This window comes from Notamacropus eugenii, chromosome 4 (assembly GCF_028372415.1).
Source record: "Notamacropus eugenii isolate mMacEug1 chromosome 4, mMacEug1.pri_v2, whole genome shotgun sequence".
NCBI lineage: Eukaryota > Metazoa > Chordata > Mammalia > Diprotodontia > Macropodidae > Notamacropus > Notamacropus eugenii.
The window spans coordinates 340,781,753-340,799,586 of record NC_092875.1 but is presented as its reverse complement, the minus strand read 5'-3'; the positions used below and the strand labels follow the sequence as shown (position 1 = coordinate 340,799,586).

Sequence of the window (17,834 nt, the reverse complement as noted above, 5' to 3'; positions counted from 1 at the left end):
AGACAGCAGAACTCACTGTACAGAAATGTTCTTTTTAGATAGATAGATCTTTGTCTTCTGTTTCCAGGATTACCTGATGGCTATTACTGTTCTCATCCTTAAGAACTTGGAAATAGTATGATGATAAAGAGCTTTGTGTTATTATGAAATGAGTATGAAAAAATTACCAAGGAAACTACCACATTTCCTAAGGAAATAAGTGTGTCAAATCACACACACAGACACACCCACCCATACAGACACCCACCCACACAGACACACGCAGTCGCAGACACACACAGATGCACACACACGCACACACACACACGCGCGCGCACACACACACACACACACACACACACACACACACACACACACACACACACACACACACACACACACACACACACACACACACACCCAAAAGGCAATATTAGCCTACTTAACAGCGAAGGTCATTGGTGTCAGGATTTCAGTTAAAAAAAATCCTAGGATAATTTTAAATGACTTATCTGTTTGTTAAAACACTTTAAAGATTCTTCAACACAGGAGAAAGGAAAAAAACAAGACCATCAGCAATGCTTTTAAATAGTATTTGAAAGTAATTAAAAAAAAACAACTTGGTTTCTGTTTAAATGTTCAGGTGTTTAAACTTTTCATTATTCATACTAATTTATCCTAAATAAGGTTTTATAGTCTCTAAAAATCTTGAACCCAGAAACTCCCTCATAGAGTCATCAGGGAGTCATACCCTCCTTTTCAAATAGTATCATCATCTTCCCAGTCCCCCAAAGTATAAATCTCAGCACCATCTTGAACACTTCTTTTTCTCTCTTTTCTCTCCTCATCTAATCAGTTTGTAAGTTAAAAACATCCCTTCTGTTTGTGTCCTTTTCTACATTTGTACAGACATTTCCTAATCCAGGCACTTATCATCTGGACTATTGTAACAATTACTTAACTAATCTCCCTCCTCAGCCTTTCTTTGAAAAAGTTCTCAATATAATCTTCCTAATCCAAGGATCTATATCACTCACCTGCTCAAAAACCATCAGTGATTTCCTTTTGCTGATAGCATAAGATATATGTTCCTTGGCCTAATGTGCCCTCTACAATCTGCTTCCTCATCCTTTTGTGTTTCTTGCCTTATTTCCAGTCAGTAAACAACCATTTGTAATTAATGTGGGCCACACATGATGCTAAGTAATAAAAAGAAAGGCACATCCACCATCTCTCTCTTCAAGCAGCCTAGGGTTAGAATGCTGAACCTAGAGTCCAGCAGATCTGAGTTCAAATGCAGCCTCAGAAACCTACCAGCTACGGGCAGCACCCTGGCAGCAGTAACATTTATATAGCAATCTAAGGTTTGAAAAGCTCCCCCAATCTTTTTTTTTTTTTTCCAAATGGTGAATGCAGAAGTGGTATTGAACTTGATCTTAGTGTGTCACATTTGCATTTAGTACCATTATTTATGACTCATAATGAATAAGTGAACCTTGGTTGTTTTAAATAAATCTGTTAAGTTAGGACCTCCTGACAAGTTCAACATTTACCCTAATCTCTTATAATTATATAGGCTTTCAAAGTTAATTTTGCAGTCATTAAATCATTATTAGCTCAAAATCAAGATTTAACCTCCCTGTGACTCAGTTTTCTCATTATCCCTAAGATATAGGTGCTGTTATTAATCCCAATCCCATTTCTTATCTGATGGAGTATAGCAATATATCCATATCAGCTACCTTGACTGAATATTTACAGGGGCGGGTAACGTGCAGCCTTGAGGCCACATGTAGCCCTCCAGATCCTCCAGTGCAGCCCTTTTGAATTCAAACTTTATAGAACTCTGTGTTTAGATTCAGTCAAAGGGCTGCCCTTGAGGACCTCAGGGGCCACATGTGTCCTCAAGCCACAGGTTGTCCACCCCTGATGATATGCCCACTAACCATGGGTGTACCCTGAGGCTCTGTCCTACAACCTCTTCTTTTCTGTTTCTGCTTTACCACTTAATTTACATCCTCTAGATTTTTCGTGGGCTGCCTGAAATGATTTGGTGGGCCAAAAGTGACCACAGGCCGTATGTTGTGCAGGCCTGTTTTATATTATCTTATTTGGTGACCTTTTCCATTCTAGTAGATTTAATTAATAGTAAGGATTAATAATAGTACCTTCTTCCTAGAGTCATATAGATGAGATATTTACAAAGTGCTTTGTAAGTCTTTGAGTAATATAAAATGAGGATTATTATTAGATATATACTGAGCATATGGAAGATAATCTCAGAGGGGAAAACACTAATAGTTTGGAAGGAAGAGGGACCAGGAAAGGATTCCTACAAATGGTGAGATTGGAACTGAATGTTGAGGAAAGTCAGGGAAGCTAAATGGCAGAGGTGATGGGGGCAGAGCATTAAATACTTGGGCATAGTCAGTGCAAAGATACATAGATAGGACATGGAATGTCATGCTTGAGGAACTGGATTCTAGAGGCTAGAAAGGAAGGAACCTGGCTATGAAGAGTTGTGTGCCAAACAGAGGAGTTTATATTTGATCCTGGAGGTAATAGGGAGCCCCTGGAGTTTATTGATTAGGGGGCCGAAATAGTCAAACATATATTTTCTGAAAGTCACTTTGATAGCTGAGTGGAGGTCAGAGTGGAATGGGGAGAGACCTAAGACAAGGGGACCAACTAGAGGGCTACTATAACAGTCCAGGTGAAATGTGATGAATTCAGACCTAAACTAGGGATGTGGCTTTGTGAGTGAAGAGAAGGGGGAGTATGTAAGATAGTTGTGGAGGTGACAGTAGAACAGATATGTGGGGTGAGTGAGAATGATGATGATATTGAGGTTGTGAGTCTGGATAATTGGGAAGGTGGGTGATGTAGTTGACCTTAATAGGGAAGTTGGGAAGAAGGGAGAGTTTTGTAGGGAAAGGTGATGTGTTTTTTTTTTCTTATGTTGAGTTTGAATTGTTCCAAAAGGCAGTTAGTGATGTGGGACTGTAGCTCGGGAGAAAGACTAGAACTGGTTATATCGATTTGGAAATCACTTACATAGAAATGATAATAAAATTCACAGGAATGGAAGAGATCACCAAGTAAGATAATACAGAGGGAAAAGATAAAAGGAAGCAGTAGAGAGCCTTGAGGGACACCCTTGGTTAGAGGGCATAGCTTAAAGATTCAGCCAAGATAACTGATGCGGATATGTTACTATACTACATCAAACAATAATTATTATTATTTTGTATTAGATACTTCCTGACTTCTGACCCTGGAGAAGTCATTTAATCTCTGTCTGCCTCAGTTTCTTCAACTGCCAAAGTGGAGATAATGATAACATCTACTTTCCAGAGATGTGATGAGGATCAAATGAGTTAGTATCTGTTAAAGTATTTAGCACAATGCCTGGCACATAGTAGGCTCTTAAAACATGCTTATTCCTTCCTTCCAAATCATTGTCAGTCTATAACAACATTATCCCCTCTCCTGATATACATCTAAGTGTAGGCTAAAGGAGGCACATAGGTAATCTATAACAATAATAACAATAGGTAGCATTTATGTAGCAATTTAAAGTTTTTCAAAGCTCATTTTCCCCAAATGAAGAATTCCAGAAGTGGAACTGAAGTTGATCTTCATGCTTTGCATTTACTTTTAGTGTCTCTATTGGTGACTCATAATAAATAAATAAATATTGAAGTATGAGTAAGGTTCTCAATATGAATTATGAATAAGGTTCATAATAAATGAACCTTAGCTATTTTAAGTAAATATGTGCAGATGGGGTCTCCTGACAAGTTCATCGTTTACCTTAATCTCTTACAATTGTATAGGCTTTCAAAGTAATTTCACAGTCATTAAATCATTATTATCTCTGCATCAAGATTAGAAGCCAGTAGAAAAAAAACCAACCCAAACTTCAGGCATTGAGCACTGAAGGAAAGAAACTCCTGTCTGAAAGTATATATTGGTTAAGCTTTTAGGGAAAGGTGCCTTACAGTGTTAGTCCCTAAAGTTGTTAGTAAACTGACATGCAGAATTATACATGCTGAATTAATGAAGTAGGGAGTTTACTTAATTTGTATGATGTGAAACCTCTATTTTGTGGAATTATCATGTTACAAACAAAGGCAGAACCTACTCTTATTACAAAGAATACTTTGCATTTGTACAGCGCTTTACAGTTGATCCTCACAACTCCAAAACCAACATGCCCAGGAAGACAGAAAACAACTCAGAAGGCCTTGTCGAGGGTACTTCTGTCACTAAGTTTGCGATGCAGGATCCTCATCACCAAAGCTTTCCCTGTCTTCAGTGCATAAGACCTCTAGCTTAGAGTATGGCCTATCCACAATACAACCCCAGAGACATACAGTACAAAAGAACACAAAGTAGACTCAGAGACAGCCATTGAGGGACGCCAAGTTCTGGGAGGTTCACCATTTTGTCATCAAGAGTTCACCACCAACTCTCTTTCAAACTCTGTAAAAAGTTTTATAATGATCCATTCTAGAACACTAACCCAGCACTAGGCTCTCCTTACTTTACTTGTTGCCTCAATGAGATAATTTTTGTAAAAAGTGCTTGACACAGTATTTGGCACATTTTGTAGTTTGTTTAGTTGTTTCAGTTGTGTCTGACTCTTCATGATCCCATTTGGGGTTTTCTTGGCAAAGATACTGGACTGGTTCACCATTTCATTCTCCTGCTCATTGTACAGATGAGGAAACTGAGGCCAGCAGAGTTAAGGGACTTGCTCAGGGTCACAGAGCTAGTAAGTGTCCGAGGCTAGATTTGAACTTAGGTCTTCCTGACTCTAGGCTTGGTGCTGCCTTAATCCATTATGCCACCTAGCTGCACCTGATACATAACAGGCACCTAATAAATGCATATTGATTGATTGATTTTTGAGTAATTGTTCTTACTAACTTCGCACAGCCAGTCCTTTACCAAATCTTGTTTTGTCTAACATTACAACATCATCTTCTCCTACTCACACAGCCAAGTTCAGGTCTATAAAATAGATATGATTACATTTTTTATTTGTATGATGTTTTTCTGTCTTTCCTTTCAGGTCATAGGTTGACTTCTGCTAAAATTTACAATTATTATCTCATTTAGTAATAATAGCCAATATTTATATCACATTTACTATGAGCCAGGCACTGTGCCAAATGCTTTACAAGTATTATTTCATTTGATTCTCACAACAACCCTGGGGAGTAGGTGCTATTATTATCCCCCTTTTACAGATGAGGAAATGGAGACAAAACGATGTTAGAGGACTTATCCAGGGTCATACAGCTATGAAGTATGTGAGGCCAGATTTGAACCAAGCTCTTCTTGACTCCACAAGAATACTAACAACTCCACCATTAGTAAAGGCTTTGCCATGGGATGGTCGTATTAGTGAGATGACTTTATAGGTTAGTCAATAAATTGATTAGTATTTTTTATGCTCTTATTATGTGCCAGGCAATGTGCTAACCACTGATGAGTTGTAAAACCCTCATGGTTAGGTTTTGTGTAGAAACTAGGGTTCCATATATGTCCAAAATCTCTCTTATTATCTTATGTAATAAAGATATATTATGTTGCCTTTAAACAATCATGATGTTTAAAAGGGGGAAAAAATTCATTGGAGCAGTTTCTGTAAGCAGAAAGCACACCAAATAAGCTAATAAAATGACTTAGGGAAAGAGTTTTATGAGCAGATTTGCCCTCGAGTGGAAGTCTGGTTTCCTTGGGCCTCTAATTTGCCAGATATCAATGATTCACTTTCTTTATCTATAAAGTTCAAACCAGATGATATCTATGACTTTCATCTCTAGCTTTCCATGACTGAGTGTAAAGAAACTTTTTATAACTGTGAGCTGGAAAAGGAAACAAATAAAAGGAAAAACCCAGAGATTACACAAGAATTTGGACACTTTTTGCACCTCAGGGAAGCAAGCAGAATCATATGTCCTGGCTGTATCATACATGTGATGAATTCAGCCTTGACAGGGTTAAAGATAATTAGAAAAACAGGGAGTATGGGCATTTACAACGCCCTGTCTTTGGGTTTCCTTTGAGTTTCAAATTTGGTGCTGCTATCTGTCTCAGAGTAGATTCATTAGTAAGTAGCATTACTACTTTTTAAAGTTAATTGATAGGTTCCAACAACTAACTTGCTTCATGCTCAACTCTGATGCTTCGAGCTTCAAAGAGGCAAGATGCCCCAGGCTAGCTAGTCATAGCTATCAGGGTGTGCCCAAGGGAGAACCACTTAGGGGCTGTAGATGGGGAAGTGCAGAGGGAAGCTGGCAAATCTAGGCTTTAGGGAAAAACAGAAAAGAAAGTGAAATTCTATGATGACTTACTCTGATAATACTTTAATAATCATTGGGAGCAATATCGTTCTCCACAGGGCCCTCAAAGTGGCTACGTTTTTTGTTATTTAGCATATTGTTATAAGATGTATTTCTTCTATTGTCCTATCATGATGATGACAATAATGAGGGTGATCATAAATAGCCAATATTTATATAGCGCTTCCTGTGTGCTAAGTGCTTTATAATTATTTTCTCATTTAATAATAATAGTAATAATAGCTAACATTTATATAGCATTTACTGTGTACCAGGCTATAGCACTTATTACGTGCCAGGTGTTGCACTAAGCACTTCATAATTATTATCTCGTTTAATAATGATAGTAATCATAGCTAATATATGGTGCTTACAGTGTTCTGGGCACTATGCTAAGCACCTTACAACTGTTATCTCATTTGTTCCTCACAACAACCCTGGGAGGTGGTGCTATTAGTCCCATTTTACAGATGAGGCAACCGAGGCACACAGAGGTTAAATGATTTGCCCAGGGTCACACAGCTATTAAGTGACTATGGCCGTATTTGACTCCATGACTATATCCACTAAGCCATCTGGCTTCCCCTGGGTGATATGCAATGCCCAAGTTATTCAGTTAATACAGTCCTCGTTTTAACATGAGAGACTAACATGGTATAGTAGATATTGAACTACGAGACAGGAAGATCTGGATTCAGATCCCCTCTGCCTTCTGCTGACTTTGTGACCCTGAGTAAGTAATTTAACTTCTCAGTGCCTTAGACAGTTCTCTAAGATGTGGTTTCTTAAACTGGAATCTGCATTTTAAAAAATGACAACTATATTTCAATATAAATTATCTCCTTTGTAATCACTATGTATCTTGTTTTGTGCATTTAAAAACAATATTTGAGAATGAGTCCAGGGGGAAAAAAATTCCCAATGGTTTTCTAAGACAAAATGCCTTCCACACTCAGAGAAAGAACTATGGAATTCATTTGCAGAATGTAGCAGATCATGTTTGTGTGTGTGTGTGTGTGTTATGTTTTGATTTGTTATATGATTTCTTCCATTTATTTTAGTTCGTCTACACAGCATGACTATAGTGAAAACGTATTCAATAGGAAAGTATATGTAGATCCTATATAGAATTGTATGCCATCTTGGGGAGGGAGGGGGGTAGTGGGGAGTAGGTGGGGGGGGTAAAAATCTAAGTTTTATGGTAGTGATTGTAGAACATTAAAATAAATAAATAAATTTTAAAAAAAGTGAATGAGTCCAGGGGCTTCACCAGATTTTCAAAGGGGTCCATGACATTAACTCCTTGCATTAAGTATGTGTTGCAGAAAGCTGTCAAACCACATTGGTAGAGGGAGTCTCTAAGTTGGGGAAATTGGAGGTCTGCTCATTCTCCCCAAGAATGATTTTATGTAAATGGCAACGTTTTTTCATTTCTGTACAACCTCCCCACCCCCAAATTGAAATGTAGGCAGTTAAGTGATTTAGTGGATGGAATATTTGATTTGGAATCAGGAAAACCTGAGTTTAAGTCCTAGCTAACATGTTTACTAGCTATGTGAGCTTGAGCAAGAAAGGTACATTCTAGTTTTAATATTCTGATGCTATAATTCCCTATAACTTATTTTTCTCTAAGGGTTGTCTTCTTTTAAAGTGTTTCTTGGATTTGCCTTCCTATTTTTATTTTCTATTTATTTTATTCTATTTCATTGTCATTTTTAATAAAATGACAGGCCGTCTAGGACCAACATGAGAAATAAATTCTTTGGAGACACGTGAGACAGATGATGCAAATGTACAGAAGAAGGAAATGGAGTATTATAATGTATATGTGAGGAACATCAAAAGGGCCTTTCAGTCTGAAGGGCTTCTGACAATCTTCTTGATGTCATTGACCAAAACACTCCATCTCTCGACTCCAGGCATTTTATTTGACTGTTTCTCATGCCTAGAATGCTCTCCTCATCTCTGCTTCCTCATTTCCCTGGCTTTCTTCAGCTTCTTCCTAAAGATTTTATTTTCTGCAAGGAATCTTTCTTAATCTTCCTTCATTCTGTGTGTGCGTAGTTCTTTGCATATTATCTCCTTCAGTAGACTGTGTGCTCCTTGAGAATAGGAACTTTGTTTTCCTTTCTTTGTATTTCCAGCACTTAATATCATGCTTGGTATGTAGTAGGTGCTTAATGAATGCTTGTTAACTAACTAATAGAGGAGAGAAATTTATAGTGTTTGGAAAGAGTTTGGGACCAAGTTGTGAAGGGCTTTAAAAGCCAAATAGAGGAGCCTATATTTTGTTCCAAAATCAATCCAGATCCTCATCATCTCATGCCTAGATTCAGGTAAACATTGATTTCTTTGCTTATGGTTTTACTTCCCCTCAATGCCTACCGCAAACTCCTACTGGGCAAAATTCCCAAAATACTATTTTCATCCTGTTGTGACCCTGCTCAAGCAAATATAATATTCTCCTCCCTGTTGCCTAACAAAATAATAGGTCAAAATTTCTTCTGCCTTGCTTTCATGGTTTGTCCCAATCAATCCCCCTTTAGTTATCTCACTGTATTTCCCAGGACTCCATCCTCCATACTTTTAGTTTCAGACAGCCTAATCTCTCAGTGCTCATCTCTGAATCTTTCCTCATGGTTTTTTCTCCATGTAAAATGTTGCCCAAATCCTGAGACCCAATTCCAACCCTTCCTCTTGTAGAAAATCTTCTCTATACATGCTGATCTTTGTCTTCTCTGGATTCCTATGACTCTGGGAGTCTACTTCTCTGGTTGGTCTTAATTGTTTTCTCATTGAATGTATGTATTATATAATATGTGTTGTATGTATGCCAGTTCTATTTATTAGGTATGGGTTGTATTAGATAACCTCTGAGATCACCTTCAGTTCTAAGAGTCCATGATAGTGTAAACTCCCTGAGGGAAAGGGCAATGTGATCTGTATTCTCTTACAGTGCCTAGCATAGTAGATACTTAAGAGATGCTTTTTTTAACTGATCATTCAAAATATTCATTTTTAAGGGCATATCTATGTATCATTTCATCTCTTGATATTATGAATTCTTTTGTGATAACACACATGCTTCTACAGATATTCAGTTGAACTTTTCCCTGATATTTCCCTGATCAGTCATCACTCAATCCATCATGATTTCATCAGGGTGGGTACGCTCTCCATTGTACCAGTCATGACCTGTCAGCTTTATATTTCAGTGCTTACCTCTAGACCTTTGCTCAGGGTCCATAGGCATTTAAGATAAAGACTTTTTTTTTCCCTCAAGAGACTTCAAATCTCTGCTACTTTCATTTTTTTCGTCATCCCTTAAATTTCTCTTAATTTATTAAATCAGCCAGCATAACGAAAACAGTTTATGTTGTGGGATCTAAGGTCACAGATGAAAAGTGGTTCATGTCGTGGGATCTAAAGCCACAGATGAAATCTGTAGTCTCATGGTTTATTGAAGAATTGTTTCTGACAACAATGGTCTAGAGGATGAGCTCCTCTAAACTATTTTTTCACGTGGACCTAGGATTGGAACTTTGGTCATTGGTAAGAAAAAGGAAAGAATAAAAGAAAGACAGAGTCAACTTCTATAGGACAGTAAAATGTCAGGAAGAGACAGGGTTTGGTTGCAATAATGCTTTTGTGGAAAAGTTACTCAGAAATGACTAGAATCATTTCCTGTTGCAGAAGAGTTGGTGGCTAGGGCACGCCCTGTTACCCTTCCCACCCCCCATTCCCCAATACCAAGTTATTAATTAAGCATGTAAGTGTTGAGTGGGCTTAAGTTCTAACTTATTATTAAATTTATCTTGGTGAGCCTTCTTGGGAGTGAATTTTTTGGAATTAGGAGTAGTGTTTGTCATCTTTCAGGGAGCACTTGTGAAAATTTGCATTGCAAATATCTCTGAATGTCAGCAAGGTTCTCAAAAGTTTGACACCTTGTTTTCTCTCTGCATGCAGATTACATTCCTATCTCCAGCCTAGAATTGGCAGCCTATTCGCCTTAATTTTCATGTGGTAATCAGTGTTGAAAGAGTATTTCTTTGACGGTTGCCCTTGGGGAAAAATAGAACTGAGGTTATTATTTAAGACAGACAATTAAGTGGAACAGAATAATAATAACATGTACCCAACAGTTTCCATTTTGTTCCAGGAATGTTAAAATCATAAACCTCTTTCCAATATTTTCAGTGGTCTTTTGATAAATAATGAGAATAAAGGCCAGTCTGAGTCATTTCAGAGAAGAATGTTTAGAATACTAAGTTTCAGTGAATTGATTAAAATAAATCAACATGCATTCTCTTTAAGCAAGAGAATGGGAAAAATGTTTTAAAAATAATTTTTCAGCCTTTCCAAATGATAAGGTTTTTGCGATGCCGCTGATGTTTTTGCTTTTTCACTCACTATGATACGTTTCTCTTTTAAAGAATATGCCTGCATAGTGGCCAGTTAAGATAAAGCAACATAAATTTTGGTCCTCCCTTCACACACACACCCCAAGTCACAAGCAGGTACCTGCTTTGTAAGGGAATTGATTCTCCAAAGTTATATTTTAAAAACCAGTTTCATCCTCTTAAAGATCATGTGAACATTTTTCATTGCTAGACCTATTTTTTCTGAAGCTCTGGGGCATTTGTTTGTAGTTGGCAGCCATGGACCTCGTTAACTCAAGCCTTTCTTAGCCTTCCCTGCAAGACCTGATCTTGACTTCATCACATCTTATATCTCTTACTGCACTTTCAAAAGAGCCCCGTTTTCAGGCTATTCCTCTCAGAAACACCGTTGCAATATGCCAGAGGACTATGAAATTTAAATTTACAGCCATGGATCCTGTCCCTTTATTTGTACTAACACAGCTAGATAGTATGGCAGATGACATGATGGGCTTAGAATCAGGAAGACAAGAATTTGGGTCTTTGCTGGGGCCACTTACTGACTGTGTGACCCTGGTTAAATCCTTTAACCCCATCATTTTTAAAATGGGAATTTTGATAGCACCTACTCCCAGGTGGTTGTGAGGATCACATGAGATAGGGTATACAAAGTGCTTTGTAAAACTTAAAAGTGCTGTATGAATGCTAGCTACTATTATTGTCATTGCTGTCCTTTATTCAGAGTTATGTATGTGCCTGATTCATCTCTTCTACTGAATTGTAGGCCCCATGAGGGCAGGGAATACCTCATAGTCTCATTGTAATCTACTCAATCTACCCTACAGATATTAGATTTGTATATAGGCATGTTGAATTGAAATTTTTTTTAATATTCTGCCTTTGCTTACTTCAGTTTTAATGAAGAAAAATTGCTTGCTACTAGATGTTTCTAATAATATTTCTGAGAACAACTTTTTAAGCTTATTTTTTTCCTGAAAAGAAATACTGCTCAAAATGTAGGAAAGAACCATAAGTTCTGAGACTTCAGTGGGAGGAATCTTTGCTCAGCCCTTGTCTTGTGGGGTAAACTGTGGAGCCAAGTATTTAAACAAATGCTTAGTTTAAAAGCAAAAGTCCCAGCTGATATGAAAATTGCCCATTTATTTGAACAGTAGGATACATTTCCACGTTGTCTATGGAGTCCCACAGTGATAATGATGCCTGCCTTCACCAGTCCTGGAAGAAAAATACCAATATCCCTTTCTAAAGAATTCACTAAAAAAGGGATTCTAGCTGATGGATCTTTTTATGCCCATTTAAGGAATGTATTATTAGCCAAGAAAAGGAATAGAGGGCCAGAAGTTTTATAAAAAGGATTAAACAGGATAGCAATATTTAAGAACTCTTTGTTAAAACAAAGTTCAACACTGGTGCCAGTAAGGAATTGCCTTTCAATTCCTTCCACAGTTTTGCTGACATCCTTGGCAGTGGGAACCACCATGCACAAGCAGGCAGATAACTGATTTGGGAGTACAGACTAAACTTGCTTATATTTCTCACAACACACTAAGAAAATATTTCCAGATGAAAGAGAATAACTATATGTTTGAGAGAGCAAAACATAGTTATATTTGTACTCTTTTTAAATTAAAAAAATTGATGTAAAAATTGAGGTTTTAGTTCTCTTAAATGTCATCTGGTTAAGTTAATATTTAATGATATCCATTCCATCCATAGATGATCTGAATATATAAGCTGATGCTTTGTCAATTTTAATAAACTATTTTATTTCTATTGTGTAACATTTGCTTGAGGAAGAATGCAGAGTCATTTGGAAAACTTCAGTGCCTTCCTAATACCTCTAGGAAAAAATACAGACTCTTTTGTTTGACTTGTAAAGACTTTCACAATCTCACTCTAGCCTACGTGTCCACCTTCATATTCTGTGTTTTAGACAAATTGGCCTAGTTGTCCAGTCCTTGCACACAGTTCCTCGAATTGTAGTTTCTTGTATGAAACATTCCACCTCCTATGTCAGTGGATTTTCACCACTCTCCCTCCTCACCTGTCCCTCTTAGAATCCCTTCTTCCCTGCAAAACTCACTTTAGATGCTGCCTCCTACGTGATATTTTTTCTGATCTCACCAAAAAATTATTTAACATTTAACTGTGTATATAGTTTGTTTAATTTTACGTATTTGTGTTGTTAATAGAAGTTAATCTTCTTGAGATCATTTTTTTCTTACTATACTTACTGCCTAGTATAGTAGAAGGTTATAGCAGATACTTAATAAATGCTTGTTAATTGACCAATTGACAAGAATTAAACAAAATAAGAAAACATGAATTAGCTGTGATCTGCATAGAAGGAAGCCAGAATCCCAATCCTACAAAGTATTGATATATTGATGTATTTTTGAGAAAAATAGCACATATATGTATATATATGTATACATATATATATATTTGCCTGTTGATAAGTTGAACATATGTTAAATATTATCTGTATTGGTATTATAAGAAAAGGCATTATTTACTTTAAAAAAAGACAGTATTATCACATTCTACTTTTATAATTTCCTTAAGGAAAGAACAAGAAAGTAGTCCCAATCTTCGTACAAAAGTCATTTTCAGGACATTATCAGTGATAGATAGGAAGGATCTTAGAACTAGATGGGAAGTCATTTAGAGGGACATTGACAAACCTAAGCCATTCCAAGAATTAATTGCATGCTTAGTGACTAAGTAAAATTTTACTTCACAATTCAAGCAAAGCCTGGAATATCATCTAAAACAAGGATGTTGCAGAGTGATTATTGCTCTGATAAAGGAATTGAAATAGAGTCTTTGAACAAGAGATAAGAATTGGGGAAAGGCCTTATAGTTCATCTGGTATAGTCTCTTTTACATTATTAAAAGCTCCTTCTACATTATGTCTGTAAGGTAATCAGTTGACTTTTGTTTAGATAATTCTGGTATTGGGGAAGCTCCTGTCTGTGGAGGGAAGTCATTTCATCATTGGTCAGTTCTAATTGTTATAAAGTTTGTAAGGCTGAACAAAAATTGGATTTCTATGGCTTTCAACCATGCTGTAGTTAAGCTTCAGATATTTGAAGACAGGTTTCACATGTGTATGTTTCATATATAATATATGAAGGTGTTGTGGCATATGTTTTATAAATTCTCTCTTTTCAAGGCAAAACATTCCTAGTTCTTTCTCCCATCTTCTTATCATATAGTTTCTTGACCCTTTACCACTCTGATTTCTGACCCCTGAAAACATACCAGTTGATTAACGTCTGTTTTAAAATATGGCACCCAAAATTTAACGTAATATTTCAAATGTTATCTGATTGCCATGGGACTACAGCAGGACTATCGACTAATCTTTCAGCAAGCATGTATTACGCATCTACTGTTTGTTAGGCACGGTGCTGGTACATACAGAAGTGACCTCCAATTTTAAAGAGTTCTTATTCTAAAGAGAGATAGTAAGTTCATATTTAAATCTATATAGAATACATGTTGTTGTTTAGTCATTTCAGTCGTGTCTGACTCTTCATGACCCCATTTTTGTTTTTCTTGTCAGAGGTACTGGAGTGGTTTGCCATCTCCTTCTCCAGCTCGTTTTACAGATGAGGAAACTGAGGTAGACAGGATTAAGTGACTTGTCAAGGCTCACACAGCTAGTAAGTGTCTGAGGCTGAATTTAGGAAGATGAGTCTTTCTGACTCCAGGCCTGGTATTGTATCCACTGTGCCACCTAACAGGATAAGTATAAAGAGACTAAATATGAAGTAGTTAAATCAAGGATAGGTCAGAAGAAAGGGCACCAGCACTTGTGAGGGGATCAGGTAAGACTTCATGGGTGGATGACCGACGTCCTGAAGGAAAAGAGATTTTATGAAGCAAAGTAATGGGGCTGGAGGTGAATGCATTCTAGGCTTAGGAGAGATGAGTGGTTGAGTGCCATATGTAAGGAATAGAGAAAAGGCCAGTTTGGCTGGTTTGGAGAGTTCAGAAGTTGAGGAATAATGTCTAGTGAGGCTGGAAAGATAGCTTGGATCTAGGCTATGAAATACTTTAAAACCTATGCAGAAGATTTTATATTTTATCCTAGAGGCAAGAGAGAGCTGCTGGAGTTGACTGGATAAGGGAGTCATGTGAGCAGGTGACTTAAAGAAAATTATTGCACTGAAAGGGAATTATGTGTTTAGCATTGTGTAGGAGGGACTGGAGTGGGGAGATATGAGTTAAGGAGTTGCTCCAGGGAGCCTAGAAGTTATGAGAGCTTGACCTGAGGATTTTATACCCATATCTGTTACTGTGAGGCTCAAAGGAGATAATCTGTGTAAAATACTTTGTAAGCTCTAAAGCACAAGGAAAATGTCAGTTATAATCTTGAACCTGTTGTCTGCCGTCAGGGATGTTAGCTATCTCTTCACCTTTCAAGTATCTGCAGATTTGTTATGCTCTCCACCTGTGCTTTTATCTAATCTATTTATGAAAATTTCACATAGGCCCATCAAAAGGAGACTTTTCAGGATATGAATCAACAGGGTACAAGTGTAGTTATTTAACTTCAGATCCTTCCAATGATATCATTCAGTTAAAGAGTAAACATTTATTAAATTCCTACAGTGTACAGAGCTCTGTGTTAGACATTGGGGCAGATAGAAAGTTTAGATAAGATATATAGCCACTGTGTTCAATGTGTATTGTGTTTATTAGTCACCTGATAGTGGTGGGGGTTGATAGGTGATGTGGAACAAAAATGCCCAATCTATGCATCAGAGACATGTACCATATGACAGGAAATCTTAGTGAGGAGAGATTGAGAGATAAAGGAAGGCCGTGTGGAGATAGTGGTATGAGAACTGGGCTTCAAAGGATGGACTGAGGATTCAATTGGCTACAGCAGCCCTCCCTTTCATGGCAGAGGTGCTTGTGTAGTTCAATGAAACTGAACTATGCCTTCAAGATTACTGAAGATGGACAGGTCATAGTGGAGAGTTCTGACAATAGAACTGGAAAAGAAAATGGCAAACCACTCCAGTATCTTTGCCAAGCCAACCCAATGAATAGTAGTGGTCCAGGTCAGAAGGAGTCAGACACAACTGGATGACCAAACAGTGGCCTAGAACTACAGAGAAATTAAACCAGGTGAAGAAGTATGGCTACCTTATCTGTCACAGTTTGAGTTTCTGGACTGTTGGAGAAGATTTAGTTTCTTGTGGAATGCCTAGACTACCACAGGCTGCTGGGATTCCTCCAACTGATGAAACCAAACTTCAAGTACTTCCTCCATGATGACTCATTTTTTTTTTTTCTAAATACATATGTGTGTGTGTGTATGTGTATTTTTTTCCTTCAACTATTGAAAGCTTCCATGAAAAAATATACAAATTGCTGAAGTACCTTCAGAAAATATCTGACTTGGAAGAACGTAGGATCTGCTGATAATAAAAAAGAGTATGATAAAAAAAAGCATAGGCCTTGTCTGAATCTGAGTGTGTTGCTTTTGAGGTCATAGTGAATTGTCTTTTCAGTTTCTTAAAAGCCTCCTGGAGGTCAGGGCTTCCAGAGCTGAGTACTGGGGAAGGTCTACGAGAAGTGCAGTCAGGGTAGAAATGCCTGGAGAAGAGCAGTACTAGTAAGAGGGTGGGAATTCGAGGAAGGGCTGGAGGTCCTCGGTGGTCAGATTTTGGTCACACTGCCTCTGACTTTCCTGGGCCCATTTGTACAGTGCCACCTGACCCTTCAGATGCTGCGCAATCTTCATAATCTGGCATTATCCTCAGATTGTTCCTGAGAGGTCTGAAATGTCATTTTCCATTTTAAGTTTTTTCATAAATCTGAAAAGGATTACAGGGAGGGCCACCGTGGATCCATTTCAGGGAAAAGGATATTCGAATGTAGCATGTCTGAAAGGTCAGGGATTATGGGGAGAGTTCTGTTTCCATTGAGATTCTGATAGTCATGGAAGAGACTGATCTGCTCACTCCTTTTCTTCATGAAAGGGTCCAGGAGGGGAGATAGAGAGGATGGATCAGCACTTTTCAAAGGTTTTGTTTCTTCCCCCCAAAAATATTCTTGTTCACTGGGACTTCATTTAAGGGTACTAGAACACTGGTGGCCTAGATAACTGTGAAGTCCCAAGGTTGGGTTGATAGGGTAGTCCCTGGTCCTCATAGTTCTGTTGGCAGTAGGCAGAGAGGATTATAACTACTCCTGTGCCTCCTTGATAATAAGATGAAATTAGACCAATCACCAACTAGATTTGGGCAGTGGATCCAAGAAGTCCCTGGTCTGGTGCCATCTCGGGTGCCATTTTGAGCTACTCGCTCTCCCTCCCTGATTCCCATCTCCCTCCCCAGGGAGATTCTCCTCTGTATAGTGGCCCAGCCCTTGCTGTTCTGATTGCCAGTAGGGAATAGGGTTCACTGTAGCTATTATCTGAGGAGGAGGAGAACTGTAGCAGAGTAAGGTTAGGGGGACTAAATGAACACTTGAGGAATAGGAAGAAAAGTAGAAATGCCAACCTAGAGAGAGGGAGGAAATGGGGAATGGGGTGAGGGTGGCAGTGCAAGCCAGTATAAAGGACTGGCAGGACAAAGGCAAGGTCCACACCAGAAATTCACAAGTTGTAAGGGAAGAGGGGTAGCAATAGTCCAGATCACTATTGGAGAAAATGTAGGTAGACAAAAAGACAAATTACATCAAGAGAATGGGTTTATTTGTCAGGAGGGAGTTACAATATAATCCTCACTCTCCAGACTCAGGCAGATCCTTCCTGGCTGGAGAAAAGGGGGAGAGAAGAATATTTATACTGTGCCTAAAGATAAGTGCTTTACAAATATCTCATTTAGTCCTCACAGCAACCTTGGGAGGTGGGTGCTATCATTCCCATTTTACAGTAGAGGAAACCAAAGCAGACAGAGATTAAGTGACTTGCTCAGTCACATAGCTAGTAAGTGTCAGGCTGGATTTGAACTCAGGTCTTCCTAACTAAGTTTCTGAGCCCAGCGGTTTATCTTTTGCACCACCCAGTTGCTATGACTACCGGCATTGACCTCTGTGGAATTTCTTTGGTGGCAGACATTCAGCAGTTGAATGGCATTAT

At 38.1% G+C, this 17,834-nt stretch overlaps 1 protein-coding gene across 1 annotated transcript in view; it reads left to right on the top strand.

Annotated features, from left to right (window-relative positions):
• Nucleotides 1–17,834, top strand: part of FHOD3 (formin homology 2 domain containing 3) — a 707,140-nt gene that overhangs the window by 414,684 nt on the left and 274,622 nt on the right.